The 7,815-nt window shown below is 42.6% G+C and overlaps 1 protein-coding gene across 2 annotated transcripts in view; it reads left to right on the top strand.

Annotated features, from left to right (window-relative positions):
* The first annotated feature begins 211 nt into the window (after positions 1-211).
* The window catches only part of tcf20 (transcription factor 20), a 65,777-nt gene continuing 58,173 nt past the window's right edge, over positions 212-7,815 (top strand). For both annotated transcript variants that reach the window (XM_059953822.1, XM_059953821.1), the window contains exon 1: positions 212-402. The gene's annotated coding sequence lies outside the window, so the exon portion shown is untranslated. The remainder of the gene's footprint in view (positions 403-7,815) is intronic.

Below are 7,815 nucleotides of genomic sequence, written 5' to 3'. Positions count from 1 at the left end.
CCCTCTGCCCATGATTTAAATTGTGACTCCCGGCATAATTCTGGCGGATGTGCACCGCACCCACCATCACCACGCACTTCTCCGCAAGATAATTCTATGCTGCCAGTTCCCAATTGCAAATGTGGGCGATTAGAACTGCGACTAGGAGGCTATTGGGAAAATGGTCTGCAGCACTGATGCGAGAGTGGCCTCCGTCCCCCAGATGATAGACAGCTCGCCCCCACCTTCCAGACTCGCCGGAGCGCAGAGCAATGGATGGGATTGGGAGCGAGCGACGCTCAGCCAGCCGGGTCTGGCAGCGGCGTGAAGCAAACCCGGAGCGCGGGGCGTCACGTGACGCGGAGCAGCAGCGGCGCCGCGGGAGGGGGAGCGCGAGCGGGAATGGAGGCGGCGCGAGCGGCGGTGAGTACCGGGGACCCGGGGAGGGCGAGGGGATGAGAACCGGGCCGAGCGGCCGCCGTCCCCGCTCTTCCCACCACCACCACCCTCACGTCCCCGCTCCTCAGTCAGTCAGACCCAGGGACGGCTGCTCCCCCTCCCGGGACGCGCTGATTCCCGGGAAAGGTAAACCTCTCTCCCCCCCCCGCACAAAATGACGGGGGATGGGGCGTCCCGGTCAGCCGGCGCCCGGTTATATGTGTGTCTGTATCTCTGTGTATGGTGGGGGAGGGGGAGGGAGAGAGAAGAGGGAGGATCCAGGCCATCCATTCCCGCCGCTCCCCCCACATCCCCGGCGTTGGATCTGGCGAGGAATGGCGCGCAAGGCATCGGGCCCGGCTCATACCGCACACCGCCCCCCTCCCCACGGCCCCGCCGGCCCACCCCGATCCCGCCGCAGCCTTCATCCCGTGGAATCGACGAGCAGGGCTGCAGCCCCCCCACCCCCACCGCCCGGGCCGCCTCCGGTTCCTGAGCCTGACCTACCGCCTCCACTCCCCGGAGGGATGTTCGCACCGGACCCCGCGGTAACCTTATACCCCCACCGCCAAAACCCGTTCCAATTCCTTGTCTCCTATGCATGCTCTCTCACTTCTCCTCCCCCTCAAAGCTAGTTTCTTTTCCTTGCCTCCCCTCCCCATATACAAACTTGTAATCCGCTCTTCTCTTCCCCTCCTTACCTGACCTTGTAACTCGTTTCTTCCTCACAAGCCCAACCTTGTTGTTCCTTGCTCAAAATCGTCTCATAAACTCCTTTGCTCCCAAAACAATTCTGCTCCCCGTTTCTTCCCGCCCCCCACGACTCCAAAACGGCACTATAATCCAACCCTTGCACCTTCTCGTCCCTGACCTGGCCTTTATTATCTTCCTCCCGGGGCCCTGCCCCCCTCCCCTCCATTTCCAGTAGCCTCAACTTCTTCTCCATGCTCCACAAACTTATCCCCTGAAACCTCTCCAGCCCCACTAACTTCTGTTGTGGACTCACTGGTGGCTGAGTTTCAGAGGATTAAACACAGAAAATACATGTTAGAAAACTGAGCCCTGTGGGTCACTTTACAACTGGTAACCTGATCCTCCTTGGTGTTTGAGAGGCCACCATCCAAGAAGTACCTTTCAGAACTTCAAGATGCTTTCCTGTGATTGCAAATACACAGCTCATGCCAATACTGGACCTGATGATTATGTGGGTAATGAGGAGGGTGTGGAGGGGTAGCAGAAAAACATTGGTGGATGTGGTAAATGTTGAGGGGCAAAAGTCTTTGGTAGAAATTTTTTTTGAGGTGTGAGGGATTGAAAGGTGTTGAGAGCATCTTGGTGTTATACACAAATCACTGAACATATAGGTACAACGTGCAGTTAAAAACAAATGCTACACAGATCTTTATTACAAGAAAGGTTGAGTATGAGTTGATGTGCCTTACTGTAGTTTTACAGAGTATTGATAAAACCACATCCGAAATATCGTGAACAAGCCTGGTTTAGTCAAATCTTCCCACCCCCCCCCCATCCCTAAACCCAAGCAAAGATTTACTTGTAATAGAGAGAGAGTGTAAGTGAAGGTTCACCATATTGATTTCTGAGAGCATGCATTTGTCGCATGAGGAGTGATTAAGCAGATCTGGCCATGTTCTCTGGAAGAATGAGGGGTAATCTCTTCGAAAAGCCGTACTAGGATTGATATCTAGAATTGGATTGCAGTCTTGATGTATGAGATTGGCTATTTAGGGCAATGAAATTTTTCTTTACCCATTAAATCTTTGGAATTCTCTGCTGAGGAGACTCAGTTTTTAAGTACATTTAAGACAATTTTTAAGATATAAGGGAAAGTACTGATTTTTTTTTTGAAAACCAAAATATTGATTTCAGGGCGTATTGCTGTAGGATATTTTGCATCTATCTGAGAGGGCAAATGTGGTCGTTGAAGGTTGTTAGTTCCAAAACTATAATGCTCTCTTGATACTAAAGTCTCAAGTATATATGCAATGATAGTAAAAACTCTCGAGTCTGTTGTCCATACTAAAGAATTTCAGAAGAGCAGATTGTGATTTCTGAAGGTGTCCATAGTTGGGAGTTTTGCTGGTCGATTCAAAATGCACTGATGATGTCTCATTGTTTAAGAAAGGAGAGTGGAACTGCGCTGCCTGCCGGTCTGAAAGATCAATGCCAGTGAAGAGATGATGAATTTGCCATCTGAGCAATTGAATGAGAATGAGCTGATCAGGAAGAAATAGTGTTGATTGAGAAGGATTGAACATTGCTTGTTTCAGCTGCCTGATGCTTTTGAAGAGGCTATTGGCATGGTCAATAGCGCATAATCAATAGATGTTTTCTGTTTCCATTCCCTGATGAAGTTCCATGCAAGAGATTAGGGAAAGTGTGTGGAATTTGTATGAGGTACCACTCTGGGAGAAAAAAAAGCCTAGTCCATTTTTGTGATATTTATTTGCTTCGTACTAGAAATTAAGGATTGAACTTATCATAAAATTTCTATTACTTTCAGTCCATCACATCCACGTGTGGACCTGGTATATCAGTCCTGCCTTTACCATTAATCACCCAATCTTTCCCTGAATATTATTTTCTTTAAAGGAAATGTTTAGTTCCTTTTGATTCTGACTTTCTATTGTGTGCACAAACCTTGAATGGGCTGACCATAAAAGATTTTATCACTGCCTGATATCCAACCTTCCACACTCGAGTCCTTTGTCCATTTCTTTTGAATCTGTATCCCGTGAAGAATCAGAATCAAGTTTAATATCACCGGCATATGTCGTGAAATTTGTTAACTTTGCAGCAGCAGTGCAGTACAAATCATGATAATGTGGAGAAAAAAATGCTGTTAATTACAGTATGTATATATTTATACTAAATAGTTAAATTAAATAATTAGTGCAAAAAATAGAAATAAAAAGTAGTGAGGTAGTGTTCAAGCATTCACTAATTAGAACAGCCACTCTTCACTTGCCCTGTCCGAACCTAACATGATCTTGTACATCTATGGAACCTCTGCTCCATTTGGGGGGAAAAATGTTTCTCCTTGGAGCAGAGAACATTTAAGGAATGAATTAGTGGATGTGTTCAGAATTTAAAGCACAATAGAGGAAAAAAATGTTTCCATGGGCATGTCCATCAGTAATCAGAGTGTGTTGATTTAAGCTAATTTGTAAAGAAAACAAAGGTAAAAGTGAATTTTATTTTGTACAGTAAGTTAGGATCTGGAATGCACTGCCTTCAAGGATGGCAGAAACAGAGTCGGCAGGAATATTCGAAAGGGAATTGGTGGATTTACAGGACTAAGTGGGAAGAAGAGGGTAGTGGGACTGGATTATTTGTTCAGAGAGTTGGGATAAGTATGTGGTTTTCTGTACCACAGAGTTCTGTTCTAACCTTGTATTATTGGGATCAGAGTGCTTGAACGTTTGAGCAAATATTGATGAGTAGAGAGAAGCAACATCTAGCGATGAGTATATTGAAATCCACAGTCACAGTTCTTTTGCAGCATCTTACCTTTTCACTATTTATAAAAGATTTTACCTTTTCTTCCTTTAGTCGTAAAGGAAGTAACATGGTTTCTCACAGTGAACTCCATTCCTGATGAAGAGTCTTGGCCGGAAGTGTTAAGACTGCTTATTCCTCTCCTTAGATGCTGCCTGACCTGCTGAGTTCCACCAGCATTTTGTGTTTGTTACTCCATTTCCGCTGTTTTGTCCACTTTCTGATATAGCTCTTTAAGAAGGATTATTTATGTGTATAGACTGAAGGTGTTGGTTTTGCTCTCAGAGATGTGATAACGGTATTCAGAATCATGAAGGTTTTGGATGGTACAGTAAGAGAAACTTCATTGGTTGAAGGGTAGGAAACTTGAATGAATAGATTTAAGGAGACCAAGAGGAAATTGTTTGACTATTGTAGCTATATCTTACAAAGGGGGTCATCACCAGGACAAACAAACACAGGTCTATTGTCTATATGGAGTCAGAATTATTATCACTGACATATGTTGTAAAATTTGTTGTTTTGCAACAACAGTACATAATGCAGCAATACATGAAATATTACAATAAGAAATATACATTATAACAACTAAGTCATGAAAAAAAGGAAAGCAAAAAAGGTAATGTTCATGGGTTCGTCATCTGTTCAGAAATCTGATGGCGAACAGGAAGAAGCTGTTCCTCAAATGTTGAGTGTGTGCTTTCAGGCTCCTGTACCATCTCCCAAATGGTAGTAATGGGAAAAGGGCATATCCTGGGTGGTGATGATCCTTAATGGACACAACCTTTTGAAGATGGCTTTGATGGTGGGGAAGGCAAGTTGCCCACAATGGAGCTGGCTGAGTTTACAACCTTCTGCAACTTTTTCTGATCCTGTGCTGTGGCCTCTCTATACCAGACAGTGATGTAACCAGTTAGAATGCTCTTCATGTTCCACCTATAGAAATTTGCTAGAGTCTTTGGTGACATACCAAATCTCCTCAATCTCATGCTGAAATATAGGCCTTCTTTGTAATTACATCAATATGTTGGGCTCAGGATAGATCTTCAGAGATGTTGATACCCAGGAACTTGAAACTGCTCATCCTTTCCACTGGTTGGTTTTCTGATGGCGTTAGGTTCCTAGATTCCACTGCGAGAAAATCAACAAAAGTAAATAAAATTGGTGGTAACATACGGGATTAGTAGGAGTTGGCAACTCAGTCCCTCAGACTTTGTCTGCCCTATAATATAATCATGTCTAATCAGACCAGAATTTCAATTCTTCATTCCTGTTTACCTTGGTAACCCCCAGTGCTTTGTGAGAAAGAGGCCCAATGACTCAATCCTCAGAAAAAGAAAATAACCTTTTTCATTGAGTGGACCTTTTAATTTGTTAGTGACCTTGTTTTAGATTCTCTACAGGAAGAAGCATCCTTTCCAGGCCCAGCTCATACAGACTTTTCAGGATGTTACGATTCAATCAAATTTTCCCTCATTCATCTAAAATTCTGTGGATGTCCAATTTTTGTAAGGTATAATCTAGCTATCAAACTTGTAAACTTTATATAAGCTACATCTAAATAAGATGTTCAATACTGGACCTTGTATTCCAGATATGATCTCACCATTGTCCTTTATAACCAAAGCACAAAGTGGAGAGATTTTGTTTTGTGTTCAATTCCCCAAGAAATAAACATTATTAGTTTCCTAATTACTTAAATACTTGCTGTAGCTGCACACAAGTGACCCCCCCCCCCTTCCCCCAACGTTATGGCAATTTGGCTAATAATAAATTTGCCTTTACGGAACTCACAATCCACTACTTAAAAGTATAATTAAAAATACTCTATGTAGTGGGGTGAGAAGTAAATAAACACTTTTTTTCTTGTGTGTGCATAGATAATATGGTTCATGTTACAGAAGATCGTGATATGCACTCTTCTGTAGGAAAGTCCCCCACCCCTGTAACACGGTTTGACTGTACTAGCCTTTTGCAAATGATTCTTTAGGGCACCAAAGCTTCTCAGAGCTGCGATCTTCCACCATTTGGAAAAATGTCCTTGTTTCATTTTTCCTGCCTACTTGATTAATTTCATATTTTTTACATATTGTACTCCAGCTCTAGACCTATGCCCAAATAACTTGACCTTTGTAGCTGCCTTCCGTTCTCTTCACAACAAGTTTTCAGATCTATCTATACTAGTAAGTTAAGTGACTGTAGCTTTCTGTCATTCAAGTTAGTTATTAATGCATTGATTTTGTTTGGGTTGATTTGGGGATGACATGCAGAGAGCACAGAATGTTTGGAAGGAATGAATGGCTATGGTGTTGTTAAGGTGCCAGTCAGGTCAGCTGCTTTGCCCTGGCAGATGAGTTTTAGGCAAATAAGGAGGAATGGAGGTTGCTGGAAAGGCTTTGGGGTGTCAGGCAGAGTGAGTCAGTCTTTTGCTGAGGAATACCTAGCTTCTGAGCTACTCTGTCATCACAGTATTTTATGTGGCTGATCTGGTTGCCTTTCTGATCAGCGGTTCACCTGTAGCAGTTGATGGTGAGAGTTGGGCTGTGATATGTCAATGAGGGGTAATTAGTTGACAAGGGATGAAAAGTTCCATATCCAAAGTTTTTGCTGAAGAGTTCAGTTGCAAGTTGTGTAAATGGAATTGAGCTTTAAAAGGGTCATAAAATTAAAGAATGCTACAGCATTGGAAGATCCTGTTTGGTTCAAAAGGTCAACCTAATTCTTTCATAGGAAATCCAATTAATTTCTTGTTTCTCCCCCCATTATCTTACAGTTATTTTTATAATTATTGATCCAATTTCTTTTGAAGATATTTCTTTGTTAAGTTGGCAGAGGCAAATTCAGAGCATCTAAATGCCAATTGCTCATTGTATTCGTAAAATAGCTGGTCTCATTCTGTTTCTGCTCTTTACCTTAAATCAGTTCCCTTAAGTTTTCTACTCTTTAACCGTTGTAAATGTGTTTAAATCTAGAAATGGCACAATTTTGAAAAGAGTAATCAAATCTCTTAACCTTCTCCAAGGAGTATAATGTCAATCTCTTTAGTCTATCTCTATTACTAATCCTGGCTAAAATAGATTGCAGTATACAATGGAAAATTGAGTTCAATGTGAGAAGGCATCATGAGAGGTAATCAAAAAGTTTAAAATATCAAACCAGTGATCAAGTAGATACTATTTCCTCTGGTGGCAAATTCAAAAATTAGAGGAGTGAAATTCGGAGATTTTTTTATTCACCCGTGGATTGTTGAAAATCTGGAATACCATCCTCCATTTTGGAGGAGTCATTAGGAGTTTTTAAGATTAATATTCATTCAGCAAATTTCTAGAAATAATGAAGAGTAAAGAGTTACTAGTCAATTGGATATAATTGCATGGATGAACAAATTGTAGGTGCTGAATGACCATAGGGTGCAAATACAATTTGTCCAAGCTCCTTTGACATGCTTCATCTTTTAATAAAAATTCATCTTGGATCTAATATTTGGCCTCTATTGGTACCCTTAATCTTGCTCTTTCTCAGTGCTTTTTGCTTGTGGTATGGGTATCTGTGTTCCCTACAAGGTCAGCCTTTGCTCCAGTTGCTTTTTACAGATTTTCTTCAGATGCTCATTTTCTGTTGTATCTCCAGTCTTGAGCACTCTCATTTTAATCAGAGCCTAGTATCGTGTATGTGCCCTTCTCAGTGCCGTGCGGTACAGATTCTGTCCTAGCTTAGTGCAGTGGAGGCCCACATTCCTCCACCTCCTCCTCTGACCGTGGCCCCATGTGGCTGTTGACAAGCTGACAGTTTCTGACGGCTATGAATTGTAAATGTGCTCTCCGTTCATGCAGTTCACTGTACTAAGATGGGCTGCCTGAGGCTGTACGTACCAGTTTGTAA

The sequence above is a fragment of the Hypanus sabinus genome, chromosome 29, assembly GCF_030144855.1.
Source record: "Hypanus sabinus isolate sHypSab1 chromosome 29, sHypSab1.hap1, whole genome shotgun sequence".
Taxonomy (NCBI): domain Eukaryota; kingdom Metazoa; phylum Chordata; class Chondrichthyes; order Myliobatiformes; family Dasyatidae; genus Hypanus; species Hypanus sabinus.
The sequence above is the reverse complement of the archived record's forward strand: the minus strand, read 5'-3'. Positions and strand labels throughout refer to the sequence as shown.